Genomic DNA, 22439 nt, shown 5'->3' with positions numbered 1-22439 from the left:
CATTTGAATTTATAAGAAGCAATAAATTGAAATAACTTACAGAAGACAACTATACAAAAACTTTTTCAATTAGGAATATCGTAAAAAAAGAATTCATAACTACATATTTCATCACTTTACCCACTGTCCAGGCAGATTAGACGAGACACAGGGGGATTAAAATACCCAACTTTTGTTTTTGTTTTGGTTTGACTGAGCGAACTGACAGATTCAGTTGGTTCGACTAGTTGAATTTCATAACGGAGACAACAGCTAATAATAGTAAAATTATAATAAAAATACAGTGTTTAATTGCTTCCTGTTTAATACTTCCAACCAGCAAGTGGGAGTAAAACCAAAACTGATAAATGGTATACGGACAATATGTAGAATTTGACAGCCTCACCAGTCCCTAGTAACGAGACTGGAGCATTTAGACGAGTTGGCAAGGATGCCAGAAAGAAAAGTGTTATGAATTTTCAAAATGTATCACCGAGACGAGAATCGAAATCAATATGCGGCTTGTGATCTTAAACAAATCTTATATTGCAAATTGCATCAAAAACGTAAAATGCAAGAAACTTGCAGACATATTACAAGTAAAATCCCCGCAACGAGCTGTCAATTACATATGCCAATTTATTGGGATTGACACTCGCAATACTTGACATAAATATTTGACAACTCGCCGCTGGAATAGGATTGCCAAGTGGCCGGTTTTTGGCCGGCCCGACCGGTTTTTCACCTGCAAAGCCGGTGGCCGGTCAATCCTGCAAAAAGGCCGGTTTTCTGACACATGAAGCCGGATTGGTACTTTTTGTCGGATTTGTTAAATTTTCTGATAAATTTATTAGAAACCCTGAGCAGTGGATCATTGAAGATAGCCAATTTTGCAGTAACAATACGTTGCTTCTGACGGTAATACACAATTAATTGTCCACCAGCACCAGAAGCAACTAGTTGTTACTCTGAAACTAGCTACGCTATCTTCAATAATCCATTCAATGTTCGTTGTGGTTTCGATTCCGGCGACTACCCAAATAATATGTCATTAACGCACATTACACATTTCAGGCAAATCCTCCAATAATATGCTGCGACAACACCCCCCCCCCGTGCATTTGTTGAAGGCATGATCGACCGGCCGGTTTTTGTAATTTTGAGACTTGGCAACCCTACGCTGGAATTTTACTTGCAAACTGTTTAAAATATTTTTGCATCTCGCATTTTTAATGCAATTTGCAATATAAGAATTGTTGATGTGCTACTGTATTGGTGGTTTGTATGCATCGGGAAATATTTGCAACGAAAAAAAAACAGATGCAAACAAATCGCGTATACGTATACGCGGCGATGTGTGCGTAATATTCTTGTCGGCAATCTCTATGCTAAACTTCCAACGATATGCGTAACCAGTGTAACGTATAAAACAGGAGTAATATCAAAAGTCGCGTAGGTATAGATTTTGATTTTTATTATTGATCACCTGCGGTTAGCGGCAACTACATTAGCATGTTTGAGAGATGAAAAAACACCTATGCTAGTTTTGATCACACGGTGGCAACTTTGACGTTTTCGAACAAAATAGGTGAAGCCAACACATCTGGATCACTGGATCACTATTATGCTAGTGTGCGTGTAAAAGAACGATTAATACGATATTTCCGCAGCAGCAAACTTAACTTTTGTAGCGGCATCATCTGTTTTTCGCCGGAAAAGTGAAGGTTTATGTTCAGGGGCTTGCGATGGATGCCATGTTTTTGTTGCCAACATCCTCAGCACATCTCGACAAGGTTGGCAGCAAATTTATCTGTCAGACGGGCGCTATTTCCTGCATTTCCTGCAAATAGCGCCCTTCGTTAAGTCGACTGTCAAACACCGTTCGTTAAGATAAGGATAGCACCCCGCTGTTTATGTTAGACGAATGTAAATTATTGTTGCCAATGCACTGTTTTTGAGATTCCTAGAAAATTCTTCACTTCTATATAACTAAATTGATACATGCATGATTGAGTTTTTGTTGGTTTGGTCGCGTGAGCATAAAGATTATTAACACCTTTTTGCCATTTCCGTACAGGAATTCCATAGAATTGTTCTGGCAACTTTGCTTTGGCTCAGCTAGTATAAAGTTGGAAAACAGTATAGTAAATTTTCCGTGTAAAAAGCCACTTTCCACCGCCAGGTTCGCTAGTATCTGTAAAAGGTTAGAGTTACGAGTTTTGATTTTAACTTCCACTTCTGTTCTGTGCCTCCGGTTCAATTTTACATATGAAATGGGAGCACTGCCAGTTGTCAAAATCATCTCGCACGGTTGCCAGATCTATCAGATTTTAACGAATTTAACAAATCTTGCAGTTCGGCACTTACGGTACAGCATCGGCACAGTTCGGTCCGTTTCAAGTCGCCTAACATAAAAACGGTTGTGCCGAGTGACCGACCCCTTGGCTTAATCCCACTCATAAGGTTCTGTAAAACATCTGGATACAGCTTCTTCTGTATGGAAACCAATTTTTCTTTATGTCTTCCTCAGATTTGACCTCTTTGGGATGCTTCTGTAGTGCCTGCTTCATAACTGCTCAGTATTTTTCGATGGGCCCTAGTTCCTGTGCGTTGGGGGGTTCATGTCCTTGGGTACAAAAGTGGCCCCGTTGGCTTTATACCACTCCAATAGTGGCTAGAATATAACCGTGTTGCTTCAACAGAGGAAGCAGACGCTTCTGTAAGCTCTCCTTGAGGTGGATCTGCCAGTTTACAGTCCCGGTAGTTACGAACGGCGCTGTCCGTGTGCTACATGAGCAGGTCGCTTGCTAAATCATGTATTTCTTGGCAATCTTTGGAAGTTTCTCCTTCCATACTTCCTCCGGAACATCAAACTTGTGCTGGGCAGTGAAAAACATGGTGAGGGTAGTGGTCCATGATGAGACAATCAGGCTTCGTCAGCATTTGGTTGTACAGTTTCTGGGCCCATGACTTTCTCACCGTATTCTGCCATTCGTTACGATTTGGAACCTTCTACACTTTCTACGTATGCAGTCCCTTCCGGTCTTAGGTTCTCTGAATGAAAGATTTGGGCAGATTCAACTTTTTGGCCACATCCCTGACCGAAGGATTGGGATTCCGCTTAAACGCTTTCACGACACACTTGTGATTCTGATCACTTATAGAACTAATCCATTTTGATCGCATTTCTCCTTCTGTTCGATGCTCAGAGTAACATTTTCGTAGCAACGTTTAATCACACGACTCTCGGATGACTGCACGATTCCGAGTTGTTTTCCGATGTTTCCTTGAGTTCAGGATTTTCCAGTTGCTTGCGCAAAATCAATTCGCGACGTTGCTTTTCGTGTGATGCAATTTTTGACGTAGGACTACGTCTTTGTTTACTATACTGGGACTGGGTAGCACTTTGTGAAAACGAAAATAGAAGTGTAACGTTTGAATGAAAGGTTTCAAATGCTAATAACTACTAAACTACTGAGCGAAGCTGAACAATTTATATGTTGTTGGATAGATAAGATGACTAGCAATTTAATAGGGGGTGTAAGAGAGCAATTTTATGGAGAGAGTAAGCGGGGGGGAGGGGGGGGGGGGGTTTCTATACAAATGAAACACAAATTTCCTCATAACTCTAGAACTCATCAAGCAAATGAAACTAAATTTGGAATTGGGGGGGATTTCAGAAGGCAACAATTTTTTCTATAGTAAATTGAGACCTCGTACCTCTTTAGGAGCGGGGGCTTCCATATAAAAATAATATACAAATTTCCTCATAACTCTAGAACTAATCAAGCAAATGGAACCAAATTTAGCATGTGGGGATTTTTGAAGGCATGAATTTATTTATTTTATGATGGTTTAAGACCCATCACCCCTGTGGTAGGAGGATAAGGACTCTCATACAAATAAAACAGAAATTGGTCATTCATTACCATTTCAACCTTTATGATGCACACACGTGATTTTTAAAAGAAATCTCTATGTCTCAAAGATTGCAGGCGTTGTACAACCAACCCCCGCTAATATGAAAAACACCACGTTCAGATTGGGTGAATTCATTTTTAATCTGAATATTTGGTAACTCTATTCATTTTCACATATGCACAAGGCGCGCACGCTATTAACTTGTTGTTTTGGTTTGACGAAAATAAACGTTTTGAAAACATTTCAAACATGTGCGAATTCTAAACGTCCGGTCTGTAGAAGAGGAAATTGGCTCGGCAGTTTCGACTAAAATGGTCTATTTTGAGTGCTGGCGATAGGTAAGTTCCTTATGAACTATGTTGCCAATGCTCTTGAGCAAGATGAAACGCATTAAGTTTTTTTGCTTTTTTTTTTTCAATTTACCCGGTCAACTGTAACGTCAATTGTGTATGACGCTTGATCGGTTTTTAATGTGAACGCATTCATACCACCGGGGTACAGATTAAAAATGTTCAGATTAAAGAAGGTCATACCAACGGGGGTACACGGTACTTATGAACCCCCGTCGGCGTACTTTCAAAACCACCATTGCATTAAATGAATAATTGCATCTGAATATTTCGCTCTTCTTTTTTAAACATTCACATCATTCACATATCATTGTTTAGATATTGTTTAGATAAGAAATTTCTATGTCTCAGAGGTTGCAGGCATTGTACTTATGAACCTCCGTCGACGTATTTTCAAAACCACCATTGCATTAAATGAATAAATGCACCTGAATATTTCGCTCTTCTCTTTTAAACATTCACTTAAACAATGATGTAGTCCTACGCCACCCTCTCGTACAACCCTTACGGTGGTATACCTTGTAGTTTTTCCAATTGTCGAAAAACTGACAGCAATAAAAATACTGTGTAAACAATGTACTCTAAACTACTTCTACCCGCATTTTCAAGAGAAAATACCCAATGGATAATTTTCCACAGTGCTTTCCGTGATGCAATTTGATGTGGGACCCCCTGTTTGACCCCTCAATTAACTGAAATAGTAATTACTAAAATAAGAAACAATCTCACAATCTTATTTCCCACACTAATAAATTGATATGAATATTGACCAACGATGACCAATAGCAATCTTAATAGGAGTCTGTAAAGTTGAATATTTAAAAGAACTGTCTTTCACTGTATCGCTGAAGATCAAAGCATATCACATCCAGATCCCTGTCATGACAGCTGTCAGCTGAAGCCGCCTCCGATAGTAGTGGTAATAGAGGTAGACAACAAATTTTGAAACAAAATTTATACGAGACAACGCATGTATTTAATGTTGCGCAGTATGACAAATGCAGCGTGTTGTTTCCCCTCTTTCGTTTATCGTAAAACAGAAGACTATCAAAAGTAAGAATTTTTCCTCTCTTATGTTGTCGATAACAGAAAAAACAAACATGTTTCATTATCTACATCCCATTTGCAACAATTTTTCTGAAGCACAAAACCGTATGATTGCGTAATTCTTACAGCTGCTGTCAAATTTGACGTAAAATCGAGCCAGCAAGCCTGACTCAAACGGCTTCAAGAAAAATGTATGAGAATGATGTTCGTGCCAGGGATGTGATCACATCATGATGTATCATTATTTGCTAGTGTATTAGCATTTTCAAAACGATATTATCTGGAAAGATTGACATACTTTCAGGCAGTAGGGATGGTATACGTTTGCGAGAAGCGTTTCATTATAGCTTGAGGGCTCACAAGCAATCTCGTGTGAAAATAACCATTTTATCCTGAAGGCCATAGGCAAGAGAACAAAATCCATCATGGTGTGACGCATGTTGTATTTTTATACTGTGTTTCCCAACTAACGAGTTATTGCACCTTGAATATGATTATTTTATAATAGGGGTATTCACCTAGCGCTTGTTATGTTGCGTATATGACGTATCTTCATAGAAACCGGAGCTGTAATGCGAATAGTGGCAGTATTTACACGCAATACACCGTTTACGCAACATAGCAAGCTCTACGTGATTACCTCTAATATTTGTAACAATAGTCAACCAGCAATATAAACGTTTTCAGGAACTAGGCAAAATTGGATTAACAACTTTAGACTGACTATTCGCTTAATGAAACATTATGTTATTTCAGGTGTAACTTACATAATGTGATGTTGTCAAAGATCAACACGTTCGTAAATGTATAACAATATATCAATCACTTAACGCAAATTTGATATTAATATATAATACTCGTAACGAAGCTAGATCGATAGATTGAACGTTGGTTTGGATCATGTCGCAAAAATAACCCAAACCGCCAAATTCGATTATTGTGTTGGTCCATCCCATTATCGCCAGAGAGGACGCTGAATATTCAGATTCATTATCAATGCCATCAATATTGGTCCGGTGCGATTGGATCGGCGCAATCCATCACCGTGCAAGTCCAGCAACGTCGGTACGACGGTACGGGGGGTGCTCCCCGCCGACATCACACCGTAATTCATCACACCGGTTCACTTTCATGATGCTAATCAAAATTGGTCCCACATCTGAAGGGTCTCGTTTCCGGTCGCAACCACATCACAGACAGCCGCAGTAACAACATCAAAAATCGCGACTTGCCGCCCCGCACTGTTCCTTGTTCTATCGCTAGGTGGGACCATGTACAGCGTCAATATTTTTCCTACACTTTGAGGCACATGTCAAGAGAATGCTTCACGCCGCTCCTTCCAGGTTTGTAGTCACGTAGCCGCCATTAATCTAATGCTCCTCATCAGAGCTGTCCTACCTTTTTCTTCAACTACTACCAACGGGTGAAATAGGACTTTGAAGGCTTCTGACTGCGCAGGGTGTGTTTAGTGTACTGTGCGGTCATGGATACCGGATGGATACTCCTTTTATTTTCGCTGGGTAAAAGTTCGTTTTCAATTTGATAAATGAACTGAGAAGAAGCGATGGACCAACCGACAAACCGGTCTGTGGTAAGTTGAACTAATTAATTGAAAATTCACTAATGAAATATTATTTGCACTTAACAGAGACGCCAAGGGTCATCAATTTTCACCCGAGGTCATTACTTTAAGGGTTTCAAAATTTTAACCTTCATCCAATCGCATAATACGGGCGAACCGCTACTGAGCGTTTCTTTGAACAATGGCTCTTTAAGCAAGTCACTGGACTGAGAAGCCTTGGAAGTTTTAAAAACGATCTACAAATCAGCTCTGAGGCATTTATACAGGATGCTAATTCGAACATATCAAGAGAATAGTAGCAAAAAGCTTTCTGTTGCTGTTTCTACTGTAAATTCAATTTGACCGATTTGGAATATTAGATATGACAAGCGTCTTCAAGAAAAGCGGTTACTTTTTAGAAAGAAAAACAACGAAAAGAATCCTTTTTGAACAGATCACGGATTATTTGTTCTGAACGGATTTCTTCTGAATTAAGGTGCGGAAATTAAAACCGAATCAGGAACGTGCACAAAGGTCGCCGTACTTCGTTTACTAAATGGATTTAATGTTAGAATGTTATGCTGAAAAAAATAAAGATCAGGTTTTAAAAATTAAATATCGTCTATTTAAAGGCAGTACATAAATTCGCTTTCAAGTACTGGCTTATTGATGTACTAGATCAAATTATTCAAATAAAAATGGATTTCTGTCTGTCTGTCGGGATGTTCCTTATAGAATCAAAAACTACTGAACCAATCGGCGTGAAAATTTGCATGTAGAGGTTTTTGGGGCCAGGGAAGGTTTTAATGATGGTTAGAGACTCCTCCCCCCACTATGAGGGGGGGGGGGCTCCCATACAAATGAAACACAAATTTTTGCATAATTCGAGAACTAATCAAGCAAATAGAACAAAATTTGGCATGTGGGTGTTTTTGGAGGCAAAAATTTTTTCTATGATGAATTAGGACCTCTCACCACTTTAGGAGGGGGGGCTCCTATACAAATGAAATACAAATTTCCTCATAATTCGTGAACTAATCAAGCAAATGGAACCTTATTTGGCATGTGAGTGTTTTTGGAGGCAACCATATTTTCCATGATGAATTACGACCCTTTACCTTTTTAGGAGGGGGGGGGGGGCTCCCATACAAATTAAATACAAATTTCCTCATAACTCGAGAATTTATCAATCAAATGGAACCAAATTTGACATGTGAGTGGTTTTGGAGGCAAGATTTTTTTCTATGGTGAATTGAGACCCCTCTCCTCTTTAGAAAGCGAGTTATGACCCATCTCCCCTTTAAGAGGATGGGCTTCCATACAAATGAAATGCAAATTGCCTCTTATCTCGAGAACTAATCAAGCAAATGCAACTAAATTTGGCATGTGGGAGATTTTGGAGTCTTGAATTTATTTTATGATAGTTAGTGACCTCTCACCCCTGTGGTAGGGAGATATGCACTCTCAAACAAATAAAACAGAAATTTTCGCGAAACTCAAAAACTAATCGAACTCCAGAAATTTGAGACTCTTCCATAAAACATTAGTCAATAACAAGACCACAAAAACTATCTATAGTAACACTAGATCATTGAGGACGAGACGGCCGCGAGTGTTGCCACTTGCCGGCGACCCGCCGTCGGAAGCGCCGTTCACTGGGGGGAAGCAACTCCCCGCAGAAATCACTACTGTCTAGGTTTATTTGGTTTCCTAGGTCTACCTGGGTTTCCTGGAACGAGCGACAACGAGTAAGGAGAGGATCGCGAAATGGTACTGTCCACGAAAAAGTTTTCCGTGAAATGGAACATTCCGCTTAAGGTTTTTCGCAAAATGATATTCGGCGAAATGTTGTACAATCATGGCGAATATTACTATCCGCTTTCTGGTTATGCAATGAGGGGACAGGGGAGTTGTTTTCTACTTTACTGTGAGGAAAAATTGCAAATTTGTATATTAAACTACCCATTCCTGGTAACTAATAAGCATTAACATAAGCTAGAAATCAGCATATGTGGCATTTTATACTGCACGTTGTTGTATATTAGCTTCTTGACTGCATAGGTATTGTAAATTGGCATCCATAATTGTATTCAAATTCTTCGTGTCGGTAATTAGCTGTAAATTAGCATTGTCAGCACTATAAGAAGGTTATCAGTAAAGTAGCCGTAAATTTTGCCAAAATGGCATTTATGTAGGTGTTAGGGCGACTTAAATACTTATTGGCGGCTGGTAAATGGCTTGGTAATGCGTACCATCGGTGCCTTGTGCACTGGGCATAAAATTGACCCCACAGTGGTTCATAGCCTCTTACCTAGCAACTCCTACCCCAACCTCCTCGTGGTACCAGCCGGGATACGAGCAACCTCGGGTGGAGATCGGGTAACCAACCCCGGTGGAAACCAAGGTCGTATGCTGACAGGGGGGAGGGCTCCTTCGAGCTACGTTGGCCCTCCGGCGATACTGTGGGGTTGGTTGCGGGCTTTGCAAGCCTGAACCACTAAAAAAACCAAAGCAATGGACTCCGTAAGTAATAATAATAACTCTAATCGGAACAATCGGCAAAGACCCAGGCGACGAAAACGGACTAACGATTGGAAATTAGGAACATGGAACTGTCGGTCTCTAAATTTCCTCGGAAGTACCCACGTGCTTTCTAAAGAAGTGAAGAGCCGCAAGTTCGACATCGTAGCGCTGCAGGAGGTATGCTGGAAAGGAACGATGGTACGTACGTATAGAGATGGTCATACCATCTACCAGAGCTGCGGCAATACACACGAGCTGGGCACAGCTTTTATAGTGATGGGCGAGATGCAGAAGCGGGTGATCGGGTGGTGGCCGATCAACCCCCGAATGTGCAGATTAAGAATCAAGGGCCGATTCTTCAATATAAGCATAATTAACGTGTACAGCCCTCACCTCGGAAGTACCGATGATGACAAAGACGAATTCTACGCGCAGTTGGAGCGTGAATACGACCGCTGCCCAAGACATGATGTCAAAATTATCATCGGGGACTGTAATGCTCAGGTTGGTCAGGAGGAGGAATTCAAACCGGTGATTGGACGGTTCAGCGCTCACCCGCAAACGAACGAAAACGGCCTAAGACTTGTCGACTTCGCCGCCTCCAAGAACATGGCCATACGTAGTACCTTCTTCCAGCATAACCTCTACCATCGGTACACCTGGAGTTCACCCAACCAGACAGAATCACAAATCGACCACGTTCTGATAGATGGTCGGCACTTTTCAGACATTATCGACGTCAGAACCTATCCGGGCGCTAACATTGATTCGGATCACTACCTAGTGATGGTAAGGATACGTCAAAAACTATCTGTTGTGAACAACATACGATACCGCCGCCCGCCACGGTATAATCTAGCGCGACTGAAGCAACCAGAGGTCGCCGAAAACTACGCGTTATCTCTCGAAACCGCGCTGCCGGAAGAGGGAGAGCTGGATGAAGCCCCTCTTGAAGACTTTTGGAATGCCGTGAAAACAGCCATTAACAGCGTAGCGGAGAACGTCCTAGGCAGTGTGGCACCGAATCGACGTAACGAATGGTTTGACGAGGAATGCCAGCAGATATTGGATGAGAAGAACGCAGCGCGGGTACAAATGCTGCGTAGAGCCACCCGTCAGAATGTGGAGCGATACAAACAGAAGCGGAGGCAGCAAACCCGACTCTTCAAGGAAAAGAAGCGCCACCAAGAGGAGAAGGAGTGCGAAGAACTCGAACAGCTGTACCGCTTTCACGACACACGGAAGTTCTATCAGAAACTCAACGGATCTCGCAAAGGCTTCGTGCCGCGGGCCGAAATGTGCAGAGATAAAGATGGAGGTATCTTGACTGATGACCGTGCGGTGATCGAAAGGTGGAAGCAGCACTACGATGAACACCTGAATGGCGTGCAGGCGGAAGACCATGATAGCGGAGGAAGTGACCACATTGGTGCAGCAAGCGACGAAGATGTGCCACCCCCATCGATAAGGGAAGTTAAAGAAGCCATCCAGCGGCTGAAGAACAACAAAGCAGCGGGAAAGGATGGCATTGGAGCGGAACTTATTAAAATGGGCCCGGACAAGTTGGCCGGCTGTCTGCATCAATTGATTGTCAAGATTTGGGATACGGAACGACTACCGGAGGAGTGGAAAGACGGGCCCTATCTACAAGAAAGGTGATAAGCTGGATTGTGAGAACTACCGAGCCATCACTATCCTGAATGCCGCCTACAAAGTGCTGTCCCAAGTCCTCTTTCATCGACTATCGCCAATAGCCAATAGATTTGTGGGAAGTTACCAGGCCGGCTTCATGGAGGGTCGGTCTACAACAGACCAAATCTTCACCCTGCGGCAGATCCTCCAGAAGTGCCGCGAATTCCGAGTCCCCACGCACCACCTGTTCATCGATTTCAAAGCCGCATATGATAGCGTAAACCGACAAGAGCTATGGAAAATTTTGGACGAAAACGGCTTTCCGGGTAAGCTTACTAGACTTATCATGGCTACGATGGATGGGATCCAGTGCTGTGTGAGAATCTCGGGTGGATTGTCGGACCCATTCGAATCTCGCAGGGGACTTCGACAAGGAGATGGTCTTTCCTGCCTGCTATTCAACATTGCGCTTGAAGGTGTTATAAGGCGAGCGGCGATCGAAATGCGGGGCACGATTTTCAATAAATCCAGTCAATTTATCTGCTTTGCTGACGACGTGGATGCTGCCGGCAGAACATTTGAGGCGGTGGAAGATCAGTACACCAGACTGAAACGCGAAGCAGAGAAGATTGGATTGCAGATAAATACGTCTAAAACGAAGTATATGCTGGCGGGCGGGACCGAGCGCGACAGGGCTCGCTTGGGCAGCACCGTGGTAATCGACGGGGATGAGTTCGAGGTAGTCGACGAGTTCGTATACCTTGGCTCGCTGGCAACAGAGGACAACAATACCAGCCGTGAGATTAAAAGACGTATTATCAGCGGAAGTCGGGCCTACTACGGACTCCACAAACACTTGCGGTCGAACAATCTGAGCCCCCGTACAAAGTGCACACTGTACAAAACGCTAATTAGACCGGTTGTCCTCTACGGGCACGAAACGTGGACATTGCTAGAAGAGGACCTACGAGCACTCGGAGTTTTCGAACGGCGGGTGCTAAGAACCATCTTTGGCGGAGTGCAAGAGAACGGTGTATGGAGATGAAGAATGAACCATGAGCTCGCGCGTCTCTACGGCGAACCAAGTATTCAGAAAGTGGTTAAAGCTGGACGGATACGTTGGGCAGGACATGTTGCTAGAATGCCGGACAGCTATCCTGCAAAAATGGTTTTCGCATCAAATCCGGTAGGAACAAGACGAAGAGGGGCACAGCGAGCGAGGTGGCAAGACCAGGTGGAGCGAGATCTGGCAAGCACTGGGTGCCCGCGGAACTGGAGATCAGTTGCCATGGACCGAAACAGATGGAGAAATTATACTGCGCAGGCCTTGTCTTAAGACGTTAGGCCAATTAAGCCAAAAACTTATTGGCCTGCATTTGAATAGCATTGGTGATGCTTATTGGTTACCTGGGATGCTCTCGTAGTTACGTAACTGCCAACATGAATCATCGAAGGTTGAACTCCTCAGAAACTTGCAAAACTCGAGATTGTGGCAAAGATCATTGTGACAAAGATTCATGATTTATGTACAACACAGGTTAATTTGTGGCAATACGAAGTTTGTCGGGTCAACTAGTTCATAAATAAAAATAACTCACGCAAGGCATTGTCGTTATTCTACAGGCAGGAAAACTTGCCTGATCTGCAAAAATTTTGCAGAATAACATTTGTCATGCCGTTCTACACAAATACACGCGCGTTAGTTTCGTAAAAATTGTTGTGATTTTTAGTTCGGACGATGAAAAATTTTGATGAACGGATTTTAAAACGGTACGACGAATTTAAGAAATAAAGTCAGTTGTGTAATTTCAATAATATGCTTTAATAATCATTTTTCAGTGATTTAAAAGTTCACGGATCGGAAGGTAAGTGTGTTTCAGTCAAATCAGCACAAGAACTTTTGGAGTATTCATTAAATCCATCCAACAAATGATGAAAATTAGAATGGCTTTACTTACTACGACGGGAATTAGAAATAAACCCTATTGTCCTTAGTCAAATTATACAACTAGTTTTCAGGTATAACTTGTTAATACATTTATTATGTTTATCTACTGTCAGAAAAACCCGATTTTATCCACCTAGTGGTGAAAGGAACCTTTGTTATATGGTCTTACTTGCTATTTGAGATAGAAATCGACACGTCTTCGGAACATAATTCATCTATGTTCCGTTGGTTAACGGTTAACGGCTATGGTTAACGTTGCGTAGCGCGTTGGTTTACATAAAATTTTTGGAAATTAAATAAGTTTACAAAATTTGAACAAAATTCGAACACTTTTAAATTTTAATAGATCCTTTTTTCATGAAATTGCTGAGTAAGGAAGGATAAGTAAATTGTTATTAATCTGAGTAAGTGCAAATAAAAGTAAGTTGTAAGAGGAAACCTTATTATTTAACATATACATTGCTTAGTAAAGGTATAGTTTATAAGTGTTTGAACTATGCATGGTTTCCTGTAATGCCATTTTATTTGATTCACATCAATAGAGTTTTCTTGAATAAGAATTTAATACAATAATCTGGAGGCTGGTCATTCATTACTATTTCTACGTTTATGATGAAAAAAAGGGTTTTTTAAAGAAATCTTCTATGTCTCATTGGTTGCAGGCGTTGTACTTATGAACCCCCGTCCACGTGTTTTCAAAGTCACCATTGCATTCAATGAAGAATTGAATCTGAATATTCCGCTCTCTTTTAAACATTCACTTAAACAATAACACTCACAGATTCTTATAAACATACATATGCCAGAAATGCAGTTTACATTAGTCTTTGATCTAATGATCTGATATAGTCCTACGTCAACCGTTCGGTCAACCTTTAGGGCTGTATACCTTGTAGTTTTTCAATCAAAACTCTAGTGCGCACGTTTCCTTTGGCTTGGGGCTATTGTGCGCGCGAGTAACTGTGTTACAAAAGTTGGCGCGAGTGTTCGAGGGTTAACATCTTTTGACCGGTAAGATCAATTCTTTTGAAATTTAGTATATATATTCGTATTGTCAAAATCTCTCGTTTGATATTAAAATAATTGAAATTAGGTAAATTATCTTAGTTAAAACCATTATAAATTATTGTTAATTTTGGTGTGGTATATGGTGTGGTGTGGTGGTATAAAAATCATTCAATAGTGATCTATTAGGATATATTACCTTTCAAATGAGACTAATAGTGCATAAATCGGTTTGGCCAGCTCTGAGAAACAGGCGATAGAAAAAATCATTACATACATACACACACTAACACACACACACACACGCGCGCGCACACACACACGCGCGCACACGCACACACGCGCACGCACGCACACGCACACACACACACACACACACACACACACACACACACACACACACACACACACACACACACACACACACACACACACACACACACACACACACACACACACACACACACACACACACACACACACACACACACACACACACACACACACACACACACACACACACACACACAGACATTGCTCAAATCGTCGAACCCTATCGATTGGTATATGTGACTTGGCCCTCCGGGCATCGGATCAATTTCATGTTTTTCGACCAATTTTGAAACCTTTGTTATAGTATAACAATAGCATGCATGCCAAATTATCATTTATAGAAAGGTGCGTCCAACTTGCAACGCCAATTGAAAATGACGCCCAAATTAAAAGTTCAATTTTGCAGTTTTGAAAGCCAATTATAATTAAAGTATAATTTTAATGTATGTGTTGGAGTTTTATCTTCCATTTCCAGAAAGGCTCAGTTGGAGAAAATGAGATTCAAGAGTGTTAGGAGCGTCGTTCCCACTTACCCCGTATTCTCACTTGCCTCGGGGTACCTTATATTGAACTACCCATGCTTTCATGGTTACGTAACTGCCAAAATGAATTATCTAAGGTTGAACTCCTTAGACTATTGCAAAACTCGAGATTGTGACAAAGGTCATCCGAGTTTAATTTGTGGCAATGCGAAGTTTGTCGGGTCAGCTAGTGTGATATAAATGAACATCTTTTTTTACTTTTGCGCTAAAAAACAAAACATGAGTACGATACAAGCAGTACTATATTTCGTCACATCTATGTCGGCGGTTATAGACTCAGGCTGTATTTACCGTTGGGCTTCGATTCTTCTGGCTCATCCGTATCGAGCATCCATTATGATACCAACTGGGAAATCTAATCAATCTGCGCGCAGTCCCAAAAAAGACATAAACCACTTGACATGCAGCCAACCCGAATCAGCCATTTGGTGTCAAATGACGCTGTCAGCTGCCGGTAACACGCCGTCTACTTTCTTCGGTGGTGTATTGAGTCCCATAAATTTGGCCCGCATAACAGTGTGTTTCAGCTATCCGTACATCGCGGGCGCCCAAACCCATTTAGTCAATCTGTGCGTTCTACGCGGAAGATCCAGCGTCGTCAGATCTAACGAGAAACGAGTACCACATCACTCTCAGCTGTCGAATTTCGCGGGATCATATAAGGCACTCTTCAAGTTGATTACCCTGTAGGCACATCATGATACGATGCTAGCTACCAACATGAAAACGAAATACACACCGAAATTTAAATTTGGCTAAAATCGGTTGATTGTTTGAGATGTTTATTGTTCGAAATGTCGAATTAGCTCAGATTGTTAGTTTTTTACGTAAGTTAAGTAGAAAAAAGTTGTTTTTTTTCAGGTTCAATTTTCAGTGTTAATGTTAGCGGAAAGTTTAGGTCGGTAAGGGATACTCGTTTAGGGAAAAGGAACACTTTGTTCCAAGTCATTGACTTTTTCGGGCATCAGCGAAGGATCCGCTATAGTGGAGTAACCAGCTTTTATTTTCGGTAGATGATGATAGGTGATGGGAAATAGGGAAATTCATGGTAATGCGAAAAATGAATCTTCCATTGTACGACACGACGATTGAAAAGGGATGGGGTGTACATGTTGCGGCATTCTAAACGGACTTGAAGCAAAAAAAAGCACGAGACGAGAACCAATGGAAGTATGATTAGCCATGAAATTTTACTTACGAGTACATTTACTCTGCCTTCGGTTCAGCTGAGGAGAAATTGAGAATGAAGTGAATTTATTTTTGTATATCATGCGTTATTGAGGAAAGTTGATTTAGGAAAGTGCCTGTATGTTTACAAGCCGCAAGTGGAGTATGAGACAAGAGCTAGCGAATATGACTAATCGCTGTGTATGTTTTATCATAGCTGTCACATTTTTATTAACCGGTGGTCAATATATCATAAGCATTACATTGTAACTCAGGTTACTAGCTTTTATTTTGTAATAAACAATCCCAAAAAATTGGTTTTACCGGTGGTTCTAAAAATAATGAAACTGTAAACTGAATATATATTCTTTAATTTTTACAGCAAATATGCATATAAAAACATCGCCCAGTTAGCTTCCAGGTACGATGCTGGTCTCACAAGCTAGTCGTCGTATGTTCGAATATTCGACTCGGCTGGGGAAGGCTGCACAAGTCCCGTAAATTATTTTGTACTCTAACAATTGGCTGCGAAGTCTGTCGAATAAAAACAGTTGGTCAAGATTCAAAAACAGAATGTGCTATTAAAGCTTTACTTTGCTCTACTTTTGTTTTGTTTTGTTCATAAGTTGAAAACGAAGTGAGATCTTTAAAAAATCTAAACGTTTTATGTAGGTACCGCAAAGAAATATTTCCAGGTAATTAGACTAGCGTTGAATGGCTGCCAGCAATAACCTAATCGTTTTTTCAACACCGACAATGCGGTTTTCTCAGCAGTGCGGTGAGGCAAAAAGTGACCGTCAGCTGTTGTACCGGGAAGTTGAACTATATTCACAATCCAACAAACGACAAACGAAAACTTAAATTTCGTTAATCTGAGAGGTAATGAAAAGTGAAATTTGTGGCTCGTTTAGCTGACAAAAAGCGCATCTATTAGGGGGTTGAATAGTTTCCTCGTCACTTCTCAGCACGGACCAGACCAGACATGATGCATTTTTTCCCGAAAAGAATCGAGTCACGTACATCGTCGGCGCGGCCTTCATATTATATTCTAAGACAAAATGTGAAAACATTGCTCTGAAAATTTTACAGCATCCAACCGCCGGAAAACAGAAAACAGACGTATGGCAGCTAGGGTAATAAAAGAAAATTAAGTACATCGTTCAATTAGTTCGTATGTAGCGGTTCGTAACAAAATTGTAGAGTAATAATCTGACGTTGAGTCGCGGGTTTCTACAGGACAGTTGCGGATTTGGATGATTGGTCCTGGATGTTTAAGTGTTCCATGTTGATTGATTTTTTGAGAGACCGCCCCACTTTTGTCACCCCTCTGCAATGATTCTTTTATATCAAAGAACATGCTCGCCAAGCTTGGTAAAGAACCGTCCAGGCGTTCCGGAGTAATGGCGGAATATAATGCAAACAAACAAACATTCAAACTCTCGTTCACTTTTATATACACAGCTTATATTAAGCGGGAAAGAAGCAAAGCAAAACAATGGGTTGACAAAAAGTATACTTTGTTGAAACTAAGTAGTCTCCCTATGCACTTCTCGCGTGATTTGTTAATAAAGTCAAGTAATCTAAATTAGAGTTCGAAATATAGAATGAAATACAGAAGTGAACTCTCAAGGATAATCTAATAGTAATCCTGTTCAGCTGTATATTGATAGAAGCAAAATAAAAAAAACTTCCTCAAAATATCGAACTGTTTTCCATCAATTCACACAAGCAAGATAGAAAGTTTTATCGATGACAACTACGTGAGTGATCCGTTGCTTTCCGTGAGCGAAATAAAGGTCACGGTATGTCCAGATGGTTCCTTGATGCTCGATTTGTGTTGTAAATGGAAAGGTAGCAAAACATTTTCGTAAACGTTGTGAATTAACATTTTTTGCCAGCAATTTCTGGTTCATTTTTATTAGGGCAGTGTTGGGATTATGCCAATGACAAAAAGTTTCATTCTAAATCCTTGTACCTTTGCAAATCAAACGAATTGGGGGTAATGTAATAATCATAAAACTAAATTGACTTTGATCTTTAATTTTAGCTTGTTCGTAGCGACAACTCTGGTGATGGACAGGATAATGGCTGAATGTGCTGAGCCTAGGGAGAAAAGAAGTGCCAGACTCCGGTCCTTTCGTGCATGCCATTTGGCCTGTAGCCGACAGCAGCTGCCGCCGACATGACAGGACGGCAGTTTCGTTTCAACAGTTTGAGGTTCGCCTCGAACAATTTGAGTCCCCCGGTCTCGGCGGACATCAAGGGAAGGAGTCGGGGGACTCCGAATTCCAACCATTTTTACACTGCACCACGGGAAATGGGAAGCGGGAGTTCTTCAAAACAGTGTCGCCGTAGTGACATAAAAGCAAATGGGAAACAGTCGGTGTTCATTTACATTTTCGTAAACTCTGGGCCGTGTTGTGCTTCTGCCATTAATTTTCTAATCAACTAGTTATATTAATTGAAATGGCGCGAAGTTTGGTCATCGGCCGGCAGCGGATGGAAAATAGAAATTCTAAACGAGAATGGTTGGATGTATATACCTTTCTCGTAGGTACTAGGAAAAGTTTCAAGATTTCATTAAATACATAAATCACTTTGCGCCAATTTAGGGTTAGAAAACAAATTCCGCACTCTTAAGCACATTGAGTGTGGTTTTGATGCTTTTTCAGGTCTGGTGAGCTTGATTGTGATTTAATGAAACGCCAAACTGTAATGGTGCCAAAAAATGAACGATAACTGATTCCTTCGAGTGATGAATGTAGCTATATACTGCTTTCTGAGACACAAGTGTAGGGACTAACAATTGTCAGCATTCATTAGCGTTGTTTTATTTGCAAATTATAAATTTAGGCCTGCGAAACGAGCGGAAGCAAGAAAGTTACCAACAATTAATAACTCTATCTAATCGTATTAAGCGATAAGTGGTTTACCTATCATTAATGGTGAAGAAAGTTTTTTGGCAGCCGCATTGACGGGCTAATTATTCTAACTTGCTTCTTGAGAAACTGACTTCTCTGCCGGGATCTTCTTCGGTTTCACCGTTAAAACGGCAATTGCATCGGGCTGAGGAATATATATATATACTAGCTGACCCGACAAACTTCGTATTGCCACAAATTAAACTGTGTTGTACATAAATCGTGAATCTTGGATGACCTTTGTCACAATCTCGACTTTTGCAAGTTTCTGGGGAGTTAACGGTGTTATAATATACAAACTTTACATACTTTTATATACAAACTCCCCTCATTGCTTAGCCTGATAAAATAAAGCGGATAGCATTCAAATATGCGCCATCATTACAAACCATTTCGCCGAATACCATTTTGCGGAACACCAATTCTCGGTTGACCATAACGCGGAATATAGAGATTCGCAGAATACCATTTCGCGTAAAACGCCGGCAACACTCGCGGCCTGTAGCAGTCTCGCGCTGAATTATCTAATGTTACTATTGATAGTTTTTGGTGGTCTTGCTATTGACTAATGTTTTATGAAAGAGTCTAAAATTTCTCGAGTTCGATTAGTTTTTGACTTACGCAAAAATTTCTGTTTTATTTGTATGAGAGTCCTTATCCCCCTACCACGGGGGTGAGGGGTCTCAAACCATCATAAAAAAATCCTGCATCCAAAACCCCCCACATGCCAAATTTGGTTCCATTTGCTTGATTAGTTCTCTAGTTATGAGGATATTTGTATTTCATTTGTGTAGGAGCTCCCCCCCCCCGCTATTGAAGGAGGAGGGTATATAATTTCCCTCCTAAAGAGGGGAGGGGTCTCAATTCACCATAGGAAAAAAATTGCCTATAAAAACGCCCACATGCTAAATTTGCTTGATAAGTTCTGGCGTTATGAGGAAATTTGTATTTCATTTGTATGGGAGCCCCCCTCCCTAAAAAGGTAAGGGGTCATAATTTTTCATAGAAAAAATTTATGCCTCCAAAACACCCACATGCCAATAATGGTTCCATTTGATTAATTAGTTTTCGAGTTTTGAGGAAATTTTTGTTTCATTTGTATGGAAGCCCCCCCTCTTAAAGAGGAGAGGGTTCATAATTCCCCTTCTAAACAAGGGAGGGGTCTCAATTCACCATAGAAAAAATTCTTACCTCCAGAAACACCCACATGTCAAATTTTGTTCCATTTGCTTGATTAGTTCGCGAGTTATGCAGAAATTTGTGTTTCATTTGTATGGGAGCCCCCCCTCTTAGTGGGGGAAGGGGTCTCTAACAATCATAAGAACTTTCCCTGGCCCTAAAAACCTCTATATTGAAATTTTCGCGCCGATCGGTTCAAAAGTTTTCGATTCTGTAAGGAACCGTTACCGCTGCTTGCAATCGACCAGCACCATCGCCCCTTTGTAATAATATTTGAACTTGCTGACGAGAAGATAAATACTTCTGATAGTGTGGACCCATTTGCTTTTGACTTTAAGCGATGCAATTTTGACATAGTTAACAATCTAATTGCGGAAACCCGTTGGGATGAATTTCTTGCTGGTTGCAATATTGATGAAGCTGTATCACGATTATATGAGCGCATATATGGTATACTAAGGGATGTTGTCCCGTTGAAGCAAAAATTTTGTCTGCGTGGTTGTAAAAAGCCGTGGTGCAATAATCAACTTCAGCGTCTGCGAAATCGACTCCGTAAAGCAAGGAAAAAGTTTTTTCGATGGAAGGATGAAAGGCACAAAGCTTTGCTGCGTGACATAGAGAGCGAATATAACTCTTTGCATGCGCATTGTTTTAGCTGTTACATTCGTCGCATGGAAGATAACATCAAGCATGACCCCGCATCTTTCTGGACCTATGTGAAAAGTCGGAAACAGCAAGGCGGAATCCCTCAACGTGTGCACTACAACGACAACTCGGCGGAGTCACCACTGGAGTCAGCAAACCTATTCTCATCCTTCTTTCGAAGTGTGCAAAGTAATAACCGACCACCTTCGTCTGAACCGTATTTGAGTAGTTTACCTTTGTTTGATTTGAATATGCCGTTATTCAACTTTTCTCAGAGCGACGTGGTGTTCAAGTTGCAATCAATTGATGTATCGAAAGGCGCAGGACCGGACAGATTGCCACCGCTTCTCTTCAAAAACTGTGCTGCGGCACTCGCTATTCCGACAACGATTATTTTTAATCTATCTATGTCGGAAGGAATTTACCCGAGTGTTTGGAAGACTGCCGCAATTACACCTGTCCATAAAGCAGGGAGTACACATGACGTCAAGAATTATCGTGGTATTTCGATTCTAAGCTGCTTGCCGAAGGTATTCGAAAGCCTTATCCACGATTCACTTTATCCAATGGTTCATCATACGATCTCGGAATATCAGCATGGGTTTGTGAAAAAGCGTTCAACGATTACTAACCTGATGTCGTATGTTTCTACGTTGACGAATGCACTTGAGAAGCGTCAGCAGATCGATGCCGTCTATGTGGATCTCGCTAAAGCGTTCGACAGGGTACCGCATGCCTTGATGGTAACGAAGCTGGTAAAGTTGGGATTTCCTGAATGGCTGACACGGTGGATACTGTCGTATCTTACCGACCGCAATGCGTTTGTGCGAGTAAATGGAACTAGCTCTCTTCTTTTTGAGATGAAATCAGGTTTGCCCCAAGGAAGCCACCTTGGCCCACTGCTGTTCAATCTTTTTGTGAACGATCTGTGCTCCACTATAAAATCTCCAAAGTTGATGTTTGCTGACGACTTAAAATTTTACCGGGTGGTAGCATCGACAGATGATTACTACGCAATACAATCCGATATTGATTCGCTGTTGAATTGGTGTACATTGAACGGCATGGAAGTTAATATACAGAAATGTAATGTGATATCATTCTGCAGAAACAGACAGACTACTTTGTTTGACTATAGAATGCAAACAGTCAGTGTCAGCCGAGTCCATTCTGTAAAAGATTTAGGAATTCTCCTCGATAGCAAACTATGTTTTGCTCAGCACGTTGCAGTTACCACTGCTAAAGCATATGCGTTACTAGGCTTCGTCAAAAGGAATACGCAGCAATTCGATGATGTTTATTGCCTGAAGTCTCTCTACTGCGCGATTGTACGTAGTATTTTGGAGTACGGAGCGATAGTGTGGGCACCTTACCATGCTGTCCAAATCAACCGGATTGAACGAATCCAGCGTCACTTCATCCGGTATGCCTTGCGAGCGCTGCCCTGGGATGATTCAATTCATTTACCTCCGTACGAACATCGATGCGCTCTAATACGTCTGCCCACGCTGGCAAACAGGAGAAGGTTGCTGCAACGGTTATTTGTCTTCGATCTTCTTGGAAACAATATTGACTGTCGGGAGCTGCTGGAGCGGCTTCAAATCAACGTACCACCTAGGCTTACCCGTCGATCAGATTTCTTTCGGCTTCCAATGCATCGCACTCTATTTGGCCAGAACAATCCTA

This window comes from Sabethes cyaneus, chromosome 1, assembly GCF_943734655.1.
Source record: "Sabethes cyaneus chromosome 1, idSabCyanKW18_F2, whole genome shotgun sequence".
Classification (NCBI taxonomy): Eukaryota; Metazoa; Arthropoda; class Insecta; order Diptera; family Culicidae; genus Sabethes; species Sabethes cyaneus.
The sequence above is the reverse complement of the archived record's forward strand: the minus strand, read 5'-3'. Positions refer to the sequence as shown.